Here is a 14,462-nt window from a genome sequence, read left to right on the forward strand (position 1 = left end):
TCTTTGCAATAGGGGGAGGAGACTGCCACCTGTTGAGGCAACCCCACAATAGTCATGAGGTGAAGGTAAGGTATAGGCTTTACTGGCGTTAACCATTATCTACAATACCAAGTTCCAGAATAGGAAAGCTATCCTGCTTCCTTTAAATGCCCTATCGAAGCGGTTCTTTAGTACTCTACAGCATGGTTGTTAAAGAGTATGGGCTCTGAAATCAGACTGCCTAGGCTGACATCTTGGTGCCTCCACCTATTGGCAAGTTACTTAGAATGCCTGAGACAAATAATATACTTTAGTTATTGTTATTTTTCCTTTAATTTGCTTAGGTTCCGCTGTAGTGTAGTTTCTCAGGACATAGCATCAATATATCCAAAAGAATTGTGAAACATAAGGCACATGTAGTGATTCTAATACAGATGTCTCATTTTTCAGATGAGAAAACTAAGGCCAGAAAGATAAACTGATAGGTCCATGCTAGAAGAGAAGTGCAGCTATCCTGACGTCCAGGTTATTGCTCTTTCCCTGGCTCATGGGTCCAGACTTCTCTCCCTTACATGCTTACGTCCTTTCTCTACGCCTCCCCAACTTGTATACAGTTGTTGCTCAGCCTCCTCCCCCTCCACCTTTCCGCAATATCCTTCCACCCTTCCGCAGTATCCTTCCACCCTTCCGCAGTATCCTTCCACCCTTCCGCAGTATCCTTCCACCCTTCCGCAGTATCCTTCCACCCTTCCGCAGTATCCTTCCACCCTTCCGCAATATCTTGCCACCCATTGTGAAACACGGAAGACTCACAGAGGTCAGTGTTCCAAATAGAAACCAAAACTCACAACTCCTTATCTCATTTTAATTTTATTAAAAGTTATAATTAATAAAGAATAACACTTTTTTCCATTGAGCAAAGATTAGAACCCTTTCCTAAGATAAGGTCAGCCACAGCCTTATCCGGGAAAATTACTTGCTAGAAACAATACTGGACCAAATCAGCCCTGCCCCCACCCTGCCTTTCTTTGAAAATATATATATTTTTTTCTTTTTTAAAAGAGATATGGTCTTTCTATGTTGCCCAGACTGGAGTGCAGTGGCTATTCACAGGTGTGATCTTGGCACACAACAGCCTCAGACAACTGGGCTGCAGGCTGAAGCAATCTTCCTGCCTTAGCCTCTCCAGTAGCTGGGATTACAAGCACAGGCTGTGGCACCCAGCTAATAACTATTGTTTTATAAAAACAATACATGCTTATGCAAACAAAAAAATTTAAACAAAAATGCAGAGAAGTTAAAATCTGTCCAAATACCATAATATAGAGATAACCATTTCTTAAATTTTGTGTTACATTCTTCTAGGCATCTCTCTAAGAATAAAAGCACATATAGACATATAAATATAATATTTTATAAATTGGATCTTATTATCTATCTGCACAGTGAACAACAGTCATGAATAACATCATTTTTAAAAGTTGCATACTGTCTGTTAAATGGATATACCATCATTTATCCAACCAGTATTCTATTGATTGACATTTATGTTTCCAAGTTTTTACTACCATAAAAAAAGTCTCTGATGAACATTCGTATCCATAGGCTTTTGCACAATTGTGCAATTATCTCCTTGGACACATTCCTAGAAGTGACGTTAATGTCAGCCAATTCTTCAACATTTTCAATTAGAGAATAAAAGTTGTGATTACTTTGAAAAATGTACTTTATATGTGGGACTCAAAACTGACCAGATTCTCCCATTTGAAACATATTTGAAACACAGATAAACCTCAGTATTGTTGTTTATCTTGTGTCTAGTGTTTAATAATGCATGTCAAAGCTCCTTGGAGTAGGTCGGTAGACATTACTAGTTGTCTAAACCAATATCCTTTCTTCTTTACTAGTAGAACTCTGATTTCTTCAGGGTGACAATGTGTCCAGTTAAAAATATTCATGCTCCTAGACTTTCATAAGTCATGGCTGGCCATGTGACCATCAATTAAATAAAAGTGAATTTCTGTAGAGGAGGCTCAAGGAAAGCTTTATGGAAGAAATATCGCTTTAGCTATTTGATCTGCGCCCATCCCCTTTTTTTTTTTTTTTTTTAACCTGAAACAGGGACATGATACTGGAGGTAGAGCAGCCATATTTCACCCATAATAACAAAAGCCACACAGACACTATTAATAGTGTAGGACACCAGACGTGCCTAGGTCCATGGTTGCTTTGGAGGGCCAACTTACCAGCTCTGGACTATCCACTTCTGGGTTTGTTGTTAGGTGAGGAAGATTATATCCCTTCTATATAAGATTTTGTTATTGTCTGTTGTAAGCATCAAATGCAATTCTTAGTTGACATAATAAGATAGGCCAAGTTACCATTTATTTAGCACTATATACAGAATTTTTTAATAGACAGAATGAGGTGAAAATGGTGACAGAAAATGCAAACAAGCTAGCAACAACGTTAAAACATTGTCTTCTTTAATAGACTTAGTTTCCCTTTAAATACCTACATTTTACAAATATGTTAACACCACTTTATAATAATTAAGTTAAATTTCGTGAATTAAAGTTTATTAACTCATATGGTAGTATTAAAATATGTTCACAAATTATTTGATACTTCTTCCTTCAAAGGGTCAAACTTCATTCCCCTCACCTTGAGTTTGGACTGTATTAAATGACTTGTTCTCATGAATAGAATGTAGTGGAAATGATGTAATGTGACTTCTGAGGGGAGACTATAAAACATGCCAGCCTTCTTATTCTTTCTCTAGGATTACTTGTTGGGGCCAGGTAGCTGTTATGTCAGAGTCATAAGGTCACTCAGGAAACTTATAAGGAGGCTCACATGGTGAGTAATTAAGGCTTCTAGCCAACAACCGGTGAGATATTGAGGCCTTCTGACAATAGCCATGTGAGTGAGCTTGGAAGCAGATCCTCCAACTCATCAGGCCTTCATATGATTGCATACATCATGGTCAACATCTTGACTGTAACCTAGAAAGAGACCCTGAGACAGAACCATTCAGCTAAGGTGCTCCTGAATTCCTAGGCCACAGAAACAGTGAGATACTAAATGTTTAAATGATTGTTGTTTTAAGCCACTAAGTTTTGGGATAGTTTGTTATGCAACAATAGGTAACTCATACAGCTGGATATAATAGAGCCTAGCACAATGGCTGGCACACATGCAGGTGTTCAATTATTTGTTATTTGAATGAATAAATAATTGAATGAAGTACATCTTTTTCACTTTAGTGGGTAGCATATAATGTTAGGATTATCTTTGCTCCCTGACACCTGTATTATCTAAGGGTTTTTGATCTCTTATAGAGAGATGAAGTGTGAATCTTACTGAGAGCTAAACTTCGCCAGTTGTGGAAGTAACATGGTGAATAGAACAATGGAATCCTTGAAACTTGAATTCTTCCCCCAGTTGTTTTTCCTCAATCAATTTTTTTTAATTTTTTAAAAATTAATGAGTTAACACAAAATTAAACCATGTCTTGAAACCAGACAGCCATCTTGTCTGCCATCTCCAAGCAAATTACAGATTGACTCATAATACAAATTTGCCCAGAGGGCTTGCAATACTATTTCACAAAGTTGGCTGTATTATTTCTCTTCACAAATGACCAGTCTGATGCATAGCATGTTTAGCTACAGATGCCTTTGATGACTCTCTCTGCAACATTTTCATGGCTCACCAACAGGTCTGTCTGCATTTCTCAGGTCTACCAAGGGGGTGGTTCAATTCTGCTTTGATGTAATCTATTCAAAGCTCAGAATCTACAGATCTAAATTCTCTCAAATCCCTCTGTTGCAGGATTCTTGCATTCTTGCTCCTTTTCAAACTGAATCATTTCCTTAAAAAGTCAACTAAAAGTGGATGGCTCCTCCTGTAAACTTTTAAACACAGCTCCAGCCTTTTTGTAGCCACCACTTTGGTAAGCCCAATCCAGGTACTTATCTTTCAGTGCCCCCAGTTTTATCACTGATTAGCTGGATGACCTGTATAGTAAGTCACCTAACCCTTCTGAATCTCAATTTCCCTATCCACTAACTGGGGAAAATTATCCCAATGTACCCCAAAAGGCAGTCAATGAGATTATATGTAAATATGCTTTATATAAAGCATTAGCATTCTTTTAATTAAATTAGGCTGATGAGGTCTACCTGATGTTTAAGCAATTAAGCATTAAGTATTTTACATGAATACCATGGAGATCTTTCAGGAAGTGACAACTTATTTACTGATTTTACTGTGTACTGTATAAAATAGCATCATTCATAGCAAACAGTTTGGGTTTAAGAGTATGGCAGAATGGTAGCTTATATGTCAGATCTCATTTTATGAGCCTGTTGAAAATTTATTACTCTTTTAAAAGAATGCATAATTATCACTGGCTCCTTTTTCTTTTTCATGAATTAATTTGTAACTGTGGCTGAGTATATCTGCTCCTCTTTATTGTGACAGAGGTACTTAAACAAACTTAATAACAAACATATATATAACTGGTTATTTGAGTTTATGAGTTCATCCTAGAGCAAAATTGCACCCAATAGCAAGAAAATAAATGGCAGAAAACATGTCTTTCTCTTTCAGAGGGCAGAACTTAGGGCACACAGGGGAAGGCTTTATATACTATCAAAGGTGGAGATGAGGCAATTATTAACAATGCACATTTTTGTGGCATGACTAACCTGAGAGGTAAATATGTTAGAATGAGTAAGACAGAGCCTTAAACACAAGGTCCCTAATTTAATTGTATGGTTTTTTCTTGCTTTCAGCTATTCAGCTGTGAGCCCAAATCAGTTGAAACTACTGGCCTAATTAGATATCAGACTGTTTGTTGTTGTGGATGATCCCTGAGTAAGAAAAAGAAGAACTCTAGGGGGAAGAAAGGGACAGAGCTTCATGCACCTCATTTCCTATGTTAAATTAGGGAGTAAGTGAAAAATGGACACCAGGAAACAAAGATGAGGGAAATCCTTCTGGCAACATTGTGCTTTTAGACAGAGCTTCTCATCTCCTATTGAAAATACCTGACAATGCCACCCTGTATAACCTAAGAGACCATTTTCTAAACAGTTTTTATTCCTTGCAGCTACATCTTCACAAAATTTACCAAGATTTTGAGACAATTGGAATGGCTGGTGTTGTTTTCTGAATTGACTGACAAAGGAATAGGGTTAAGATGGAGAATAGAGAAGAGGAAGAAATAAAGAAAAAAAGTCTAGAAAATACATTTAACCTCAAGGGAAGAGGACTCAGTGTGACTCACAGCATATTAGCTTGAAAGCAGAGACTGTCACGTGTGCACTGAGGAACTTGTGTCATCTAGAAAAATATTCTCAGCTTACGAGGCTAGAATCCCTGGGGTTACTCTTTGTTCCTCTAGTTCCCTGAAATAAGAATCAACAGTATTCCTTAATTGTTTTCTCAATTGATGAGAAACAGAAGCAGAAACATTTGTTGTAAATGAAATAGTTGAAGTTTCTTTAGTTTGAAATCCCAAAGGAGTAACTTATTTATAAATGTATATGTTGCATCTGTTATTGAAAAGAACTAATTGACTTACAAATTGTGTAGCTGCATAATGTGGCATTTTTTTTTCTTATTTCAAGTTGTATTTCTAAATTTAAAGGTGGACCTATAGTAGATACCTTTTCTAGTTTCTATTCATCCTCCATTGAGAAGCATCTCCTTCCTTGACCTTTTTCCACAAATTCCCATTTTGCTGAAATGGCTCACAGAACTTGGGCAAATACTTTACCTATGTTTACTCACTTATTATAATGGATACAGATTAATAGCCAGATAGAAGAGATATATAATGTAAGGTATGGGAGAAATGGCATGTAGCTTCCATGCTGTCTCCAGGCATACCAACCTCTAGGAAACTCTATGTGTTTGGAAAGCCCCCCAACCCTATCCTTTTGGGGTTTTACGGAGGTAATAAAGGTAAAATGAGGGGATAAAGGTAGGGCCCTTTATCCAGCAGACCTGGTGCCCTTCTAAGAAGAGGAAGAGTTCTCTCTCCCCATTATGTAAGGACACAGAGAGAAGCCAATCATCTGTAAACCAGAAAAAAAAAGCCCTCAGCAGAAACCAAGTCAGCCAGAATGTGGATCTTGGACTTGCTAGCCTCCAGAACTGTGAAAAATAAATTTATGTTGTTTAAGCTATTCAGTTTGTGGTATTTTGTTACAGTAGCCCAAGCAGACTAATACAAGGGGCTACCTGAAAGATTGATGCAAGATCCTCTCCTCTGTTTTGCTAACTCAGAACTTAGGGCAGAAAAAGCTGGAAAACACAGCAAACTGAAGTAATAACCCTAGACATCTGGAGGCAGAGATTACAGTTGAAACATGCAATAGACTGCCTAAGGCAAAATCTGGAGAGAGTTTCTTTGGGAAATTAAAATATTCAAAAGCAACCATGTATACATGGGAATTTAGAAAGCCATGCACATGTCCAGGGCAGAACACTTGCTTAGAAAACACCTGAGAAAACCCTAAGCTTTCATTTTGGGCTGATCCCTTAGCACAGTGCAAGCCTGACTAAGAACTGAAGTACAGCCCTGGCTTAGAGCCACTTTGCAAAGACTGTGAGAGCTTCTGGCATTCGAGGAAATCTGCCAAAACACTAGCTGAACACAGGCTAAGGGACAGAGGCTTCCGTGACCATATTGACAAGGAATACAGTCTTTGAAATAATAGTTTGAGACAGGCATCAAATAAGCTGACTGCTACAGCCTTCAAGAACCAGAAAACATCAAACCCCCCTAGGAAAGTGAAGAAAATCTAATTTCTAGTTACCACATCATAGGAGCCAAATGTCCACTTTTCAAGCTCACACACAAAAATCACAAAGCGTACAAGGAAACAAGAAAGTATGGCTCATTCAAAGGAACAAAATAAATGGAAAGAAACTGTCCCTGAGGAAGTCCAGACATTGGAATTACTAAACGAAGACTTTAAAACAATTGTCTTAAATATGCTCAAAATGCTATACATGGAAATGAAAACATTGACAGTGAACTAAAGGAAGCCAGGAAAATGATGTATGAACAAGATGAGAATATCAGCAAAGAGATAGTAATTATAAAAAGGAACCAGACAGAAATTCTGAAGCTGAAAAATAAAAATAAAAAAATCTAGGTGGCTTCAGCAACAGAACTGAGCAAGCAGAAGAGTCAGTGAACTTGAAGATAAGACCATTGAAATTATTGAGGGTGAGGAGCAGAAAGGAAAAAGAATGAAGAAATTTTCATTTGTTGTTGGAATGCAAATGGTATAGCTACTTTTTTTTTTTTCTTTTTTAACTAGAGATGAGTTCTCACTATGCTGCCCAGGCTGGTCTTGAATTCCTGAGCTTGTGATCCTCCCACCTCAGCTTCTCAAAGTGCTAGGATTACAGGCATGGGCCACCATGCCTGGTTCAGTATAGGCATGTTGAAAGGCAGTTTTCTTACAAAACTAAATATACTCTTACTATACAATCCAGCAATTGGGCTCGTTGTTATTTACCCAGATCAGGTGAAACTTATGTCCACACAAAAACCTGCATTTGAATGTTTACAGCAGCTTTATTAATAATTGCCAGAACTTGAAAGTAACCAAGATGCCCTTTTATGTACCCTTCAGAATTCCTATGCTGAAGCCCTAACCTCTGGTGTGGCTGTATTTGGAGATGGGGTCTCTAAGGAAGTAGTGCAAGTTAAGGGTGGAGCCCTGATCTGGTAAGATTAGTGTTCTCAAGAAGAGATACCAGAGCACTCTCTCTTCCTCTCTCTCAGCATACATGAGGAAAGGCCATGTGGGGACATTAAAAAAAAAGATAGCTGCCTATAAAGCCAGGAAAAGAGCCCTCACCAGAAAGTGAATTTGGCAGCACTGTTGTCATGGATTTCCAGCCTCCAGAACTGTGAGAAGGTAAATTTCTGTTGTTTAAGCCACTCAGTCTATATTATTTTTTTCCTATTTAAAAAAAAATTTGAGACAGAGTATTGCTCTGGTATCCAGGTTGGAGTGCAGTGGCATGATCTTGGCAGGATCACTGTAACCTCCACCTCCCAGGCTTAAGTGATCCTCCTGTCTCAGCCTCCCGAGTAACAGGGACCAGAGGCATGCACCACCATGCCCAGCTAATTTTTTGTATTTTTTATAGAAATAGGGTTTCACCATGTTGCCCAGACTGGTCTTCAACTCCTGAGCTTAAGCAATCTGCTGCCTTGGCCTCCCAAAGTGCTGGGATTACAGGCATGAGCCATTGTGCCCAGTCCAGTCTATACTATTTTGTTATAGCAGCCCAAACAGACTAATACAAGGTAAATGGATAAATAAACTGTGGTACACACAGACAATGGAATACTATTCAATGCTAAAAAGACATAAGCTATCAAGCCAAAAAAACACATGGTTGAACCTTGTGTTAATCCATTCTTGCATTGCTATAGAGAAATACCCAAGACTGGGTAATTTATAAAGAAAAGAGGTTTAACTGGCTCATGGTTCTGCAGTCTTTACAGGAAGCATGATGCTGGCTTCTGCTTGGCTTCCAGGGAATCCTCAGGAAGCTTGCAATCATGGCAGAAGGTGAAGGGAGAGCAAGCACATCACATGGCCAGAGCAGGAGCAAGACAGAGAGGTGGAGGGGTGATGCCACACACTTTTAAATGACCAGATCTCATGTGAACCAGAGCAAGAACTCACTTATTACCAAGGGGATGGCCATTCATGAAGGATTTGCTTCCATGGTCCAAACAGCTCCCACCAGGCCCCACCTCCAACATTGGGGATTACATTTCAACATGAGATTCAGGCAAAGAGAAATATCCAAACTATATCAAACCTTAAGTGCATATTGCTAAGTGAAAGAAGCTAATCTGAAAAGGTTGCAGACTGCATGATTCCAATCAGATGAGGGGAAGGAATGATGAATAGGTGGAACATAAGAGATTTTTATGGCAGGGAAACTATTCTTTATGATACTATAATGGTAGATACATTTCATTATACATTGGTCAAAACTTACAGAATGTATAACACCATGAGTGAACTCTAATGTAAATTATGGACTTTGCTTGATAATGATGTGTCACTGTTGGTTCATTGATAGTAACAAATGTACCACTCTGGTGTGAGATGTTGATAGTGGGGGAGGCTGTATCTGTGTGAGAGTAAGGAATATATGGGAATTCTCTGTAACTCCACTGCATTTCACTGTAAACCTAAAATGGCATTAAAAATAAAGTCTTAATTTTTTTTTTAGAGTTTACAGAGACGAAGGGACCTGTGCATCACCATCAAGAGGACCAACATACATGTTTTGGGAGTTTTAGATGACAAAGAAAGAGAGGGGCAGAAATAATATTTGAAAAATTATAGCCAGAAACTTCCAAAATTTTATTAAATATAGTAACCTACAAATCCAAGAAACTGAATGAACTCCAAGTTGGATAAAGTCAAAAAGACCCACCTTTAAGACATTTTAACCACCCCATCAAAAGCCAAAGGTAGAGACAGAATCTTGAAAGCAGCAAACAAGAAAGAAGTAACTCATCACATACAAGGAATCCTCATTAAAATTAAAGGCCAGTTTCTTATCAGAAAACACAGAAGCCAGAAGACAGTGGAGTGACATATTTAAGTGGGTGAAAGAAAATGAAACCTATTAACTGAAATTTTATATCTAGCAAAACTGTCCTTCAAAATGATGGAAAAGTTAGGATATATTCAGATAAACAAAAGTTGAGTTCAACATTTCCTTCCAACAAGAAATGCAAAGGAAGTCTTTCAAGTCGAAATGAAAAGACACTAGCCAGCAATTCAAAGCCATGTGAAGAAAATAAAGGCCTACAGTAAAGGTAGGGCAAATATAAAAACAAGTACTGTTTAAGTTTTGTTTGTAACTCTACCTTTTATTTTTAATAAGATTTAACAAACACATATATAAAAATAATAAATCTCCTGTTGGGAACACAATGTTAAAGATGTAAAAAGACATTAACAACATAAAGGGGGAAGATAAAGATGTATAGTAGTATAGTTTTTAAATGTTTCTGAAGTTAAGTTGGTATCAATGCAAAATATATTGCCTTAAATTTAGGGCATTAAATGTAATTGCTGTGGTAACCACAAAGAAAATATCTGAAAGATATATACAAAAGGAAATGAGAAGCGAATCAAAATGGTTCACTACAAAAAAATCAACTAAACATAAAAGAAGGCAATAATGGAGAAAATGAGAGAGGAAAAAAGTATGACATACAGAAAACGAGTATCAAAATGGCAGAAGAACTTCATTATGAGTAATTATTTTAAATATAAATGGATTAAACTATTCACTCAAAGGCAGAGATTGGCAGAATGGATAAATGCTGTCTGTAAGAGATTCACTTTAGATTTAACGACACAAATAGGTCGAAAGTGAAAGAATGGAAAAGATATTACATCCAAATAGTAACCAAAAGAGAGCCAAGGAGGCTATACTAATATTAGGCAAAAAACTTCAAGTCAAAATCTGTTGTAATGACAAGGACATTATATATTGATATATAGATAAATATATATATATATATCATCAAAAAGTTATCATAATTATAAACATATATGCACCAAACAACAGAGACCCAAGATGTTTCAAGCAAATATTGACAGAATTAAAGGCAGATAAATAGTTGTACAATAATAGTTGGAGACTCCAATACTTACTTTCAAAAATGAATAGAATATCTAGACAGAAGATAAGTCACAAAATAAAAGACTTGAATAAGCCAACTAGACCTAACGTGTATATAGAACATTTTACCCAATAACAGCAGAATACATATTTTTCTCAAGGGCACATGGAAGATTCTTTAGGATAGATTAAATGTTAAGCCACAAAACAATTGAATAAATTTTTAAAAGTTGAAATCATACACAGTATCTTTTCTGACCAAGTAGAATGAAGCTACAAATCAAAATCAAAGGAAAACTGCAAAATCCACAAATATATGGAAATTAAACTACACACTACCAAGCACTCATTGGTCAAAGAACAAACTACAATAAAAAATTAGAATAATGAAAATGAAAACACACATATTAAAACGTAAGATGTTTTTGTTTGTTTGTTTGGAGACAGACTCCTGCTCTGTCACCCAGGCTGGAGTGAAGTGGCACAATCTTGGCTCACTGCAACCTCTGCCTCCTGGGTTCAAGTGATTCTCTTCCTCAGCCTCCTGAGTAGGTGGGATCACAGGCGCCCGCCACCATGCCTGGCTAATTTTCATATTTTTAGTAGAGATGGGATTTCACCATGTTGGCCAGGCTGGTCTCAAACTCCTGACCTCAGGTGATCTGCCCACCTCGGCCTCCCAAATTGCTGGGATTACAGGCATGAGCCACTACGCCCAGCCTAACATAAGATGTTTAATAATGAAAACTAAAACACATATATTAAAATGTAAGATGCAACAAAAACAGTGCTGAGAGGAAAACTTATAACTGTAAATTCCTACATTAAAAAAGACAAAAGATAACCAATGGCCTAACTTTATCCCTTGAGAAACTAGAAAAGGAAGAGCAAACCAAACCCAAAACTAGCCAATGGAAGGAAATAAAGATTAGAGCAGAGATCAATAAAACAGAATAAACAATAGAGAGAATCAGTAAAACCAAAATTTGACTCTGTAAAAAAAGTAATCAAATTGACAAACCTTTAGCTAAACTGACAAAAGAAAAAAGAAAGACACAAATGATTAAAATTTAAAATGAGAATAGGGGCATTACTGCCAGCTCTGGATAATCTAAATGAAATGGATAAACACACAAATTAACTAAACTTACTCAAGATGAAATGGAAAATTTCAGTAGACCTATAACAAGGCGAAAGATTGAACCAGTGATCAAAAACCTCCCAAAAAGAAAAGTCCAGGACCAGATAGCTTCACTGGTGAACTTTGCTAAATATTTCAAGAAGAATTAACACCAATTCTTCTCAAACTCTTTCAGAAAATAGAAGAGGAAAGAACACTTTCTAACTTTTTCTGTGAGGTCAGCATTACCCTGATACCAAAGTCAGATAAAGACATCACAAAAAAGTGCACACTGATATCCCTTCTGAATATTGAAGCAAAAATCTTCAACAAAGCACTAGCAAACTGAATCCAACAGCATACTTAAAAGACAAACAACATGATTTAAAAATGGACAAAAGACTTGCATAGACACTTCTCAAAAAATGTACAAATGGCTAATAAGCACATGAAAAGATGTTCAACATCCTTAGTTATTAGGGTAATGCAAATCAAAACAACAATGAGGTACCATTTCACACTTACTAGGATAGCTGTAAGACTAAGAAAAAACAAAACAAAATACCCAAACAGAAAATAACAATTGTTGACAAGGATGTGGAGAAATTGGAACATTTCTACATTACTGGTGGGAATGTAAAATGGTGCAACCACTGTGGAAACCAGCATGGCAGTTTTTCAAGAGGCTAACCATAGAATAACCATACAACCCAGCAGTTCAGCTCTGAGATATACACCCCAAATAATTGAAAACAGAGACTCAAGAGATATTTGTACATGAACGTTTGTTGTGACCTTATTCATAATAGCCAAAAGGTGGAAACAACCCAAGTGTTCATCAACCAAGAAATGGATAAACAAAATATTTTATACACATACAGTGGGATATTATTCAGCCATGAAAAAAATCAAGTTTGATATAAGCTACTACATGGATGAGACTTGAAAACATTATACTAAGTGAAATAAGCCAGACAAATGACAAAGTATTGTATAATTCCACTTATATGAAATATCTAGAATAGGCAAATTTATAGAGACAGAAAATAGGTTAAAGGTGGAGGGGATAAGGGAGTGTTATTGCTTAATGGTTATTGAATTTGTTTTGGGTGCTGGAAAAGCTTCGTTGACAGATAGTGGTGGTGTTTGCACAATAGCATGTATGCAATTAATGCCACTGAACTGTACCCTTAAAATGGTTAAAATGTCATACTTTGTGTTGTGTATATGTTATCATAATAAAAGAATTATTCTGTATATATTTTTAAATTACAGTGTTTTGCTGAAGAAAGGAATAATGTTGGCAGAAAAGGCAAATGTATTGTTTTGCTTCCTTTTTTAGAGACTTTAATTATTTGTAGGTAGACAATATTCTTACAGGTAATTAAAGTATGCTTAGTTGTCTTTTTAAAAATACCATATTTTAATTCATTTGAAAAGGAATTGAGTAATCTTGATAGATTATCATACATCTACTTGATGAAATATTCTGTAACTGCGAAAATGGTAACTGTTAAGAGTTATCATTAACAGGAAAAACAGGAAAAGATTGCTGGAAGAAATCTGTCTACTATACCTATTAGGTTTGTTGTCTCAGCTGGGGCCTGGCGGCTTTCCTTTTACTTTTCCGATTAGTTCTCTTTGCCATTTCCCATGAAAGTTACTTGAATCAATATTCACGCTCCTTTATTTGCTTCACTTTTATTCTCACCAGGTGGTATTTTTTAAGATAATATACCTCAACTCCTTCTCTTCTACCTGCAAACTTCCCTCAGTAGCAACTTCTGAAGTGTTGTCTCCTCCTGCTCTAGGCTGGCCTTCCAGCCCTACTCTGCTTTGGAGACCAGCCCCTCCCTCCTCTTCAGCACTTGCCTCAGCGACTAACCTGCATCTTTTCTAAATTTCCAATTTCTGTCACTCCTCTGACTTCTATATCCCATTACCTTACCACCCTCTGCAACTGCTGCACACTTCTTCCTTTGCATTATCACTAGGTTTTTTGAAACAGCAGTCTGCATTCACCATCTCTGCTTACCTATTCATGAATTTATTCATTCCCTTGTGAAATGTGGAGAACATGCTTCTTTATAGATGGCATCAGAATTTCTCTAAGAAAGAAATGTGTCTTTCTTTGAAAGAAAATTTAAAACCTTGAAAAAAAATGGAGTAGAAGGTAAGATTCTTAGGATTCCATAAGGCTGATACTAACCAAGCCTTCAGAGACAAGAACTAAGCTGCTCAGTCTGGGTCTAGGAGAATGTTTTTGCTGCTTCGTAGGAGTAGGGAAAGGGAGGGTGAGAAAAGAGGAGAAAGAACAGTCTCAGGAGAATAAGGGTCTGGGCACTGTGAGAAGAGGCCTGGGGGTAGTAGGCCAAGGAAAGAGCTGTAGTATCAGGGGGTCCAAATTTTGGTGAATTGGAATGTCCAAGGACAATCTTATAAGATGTCAGCGTACCACAAATTCTGCTTGTTTTGACCCTCTCAATGATTATCACTTGGAGAAAAAAAACAAATGAACAACAACAAAAAAAACTTATATAATTCCCTGAAATGGCATCTTGATTGGACATATTAAAGATGTATTACTCTTAACAGTAGTCTTTAGAAAATAAACATGGGAGATTTATCATTGTTTATGTATTTTATAAATTTACATATAGTTTAAGAT

At 36.9% G+C, this 14,462-nt stretch overlaps 1 protein-coding gene and 1 long non-coding RNA gene across 4 annotated transcripts in view; one reads left to right on the top strand and one right to left on the bottom strand.

Annotated features, from left to right (window-relative positions):
- C1GALT1 (core 1 synthase, glycoprotein-N-acetylgalactosamine 3-beta-galactosyltransferase 1) overlaps nucleotides 1-14,462 on the bottom strand; it is a 128,132-nt gene that overhangs the window by 105,556 nt on the left and 8,114 nt on the right. The gene's annotated exons all lie outside the window — the stretch shown is intronic.
- Nucleotides 1,598-13,936, top strand: LOC134739870 (uncharacterized). Its single transcript, XR_010126942.1, has 2 exons — nucleotides 1,598-7,925; nucleotides 9,265-13,936. It is a non-coding gene; the product is annotated as an uncharacterized LOC134739870 (long non-coding RNA).

Source organism: Pongo pygmaeus, chromosome 6 (genome assembly GCF_028885625.2).
Source record: "Pongo pygmaeus isolate AG05252 chromosome 6, NHGRI_mPonPyg2-v2.0_pri, whole genome shotgun sequence".
Lineage (NCBI taxonomy): Eukaryota > Metazoa > Chordata > Mammalia > Primates > Hominidae > Pongo > Pongo pygmaeus.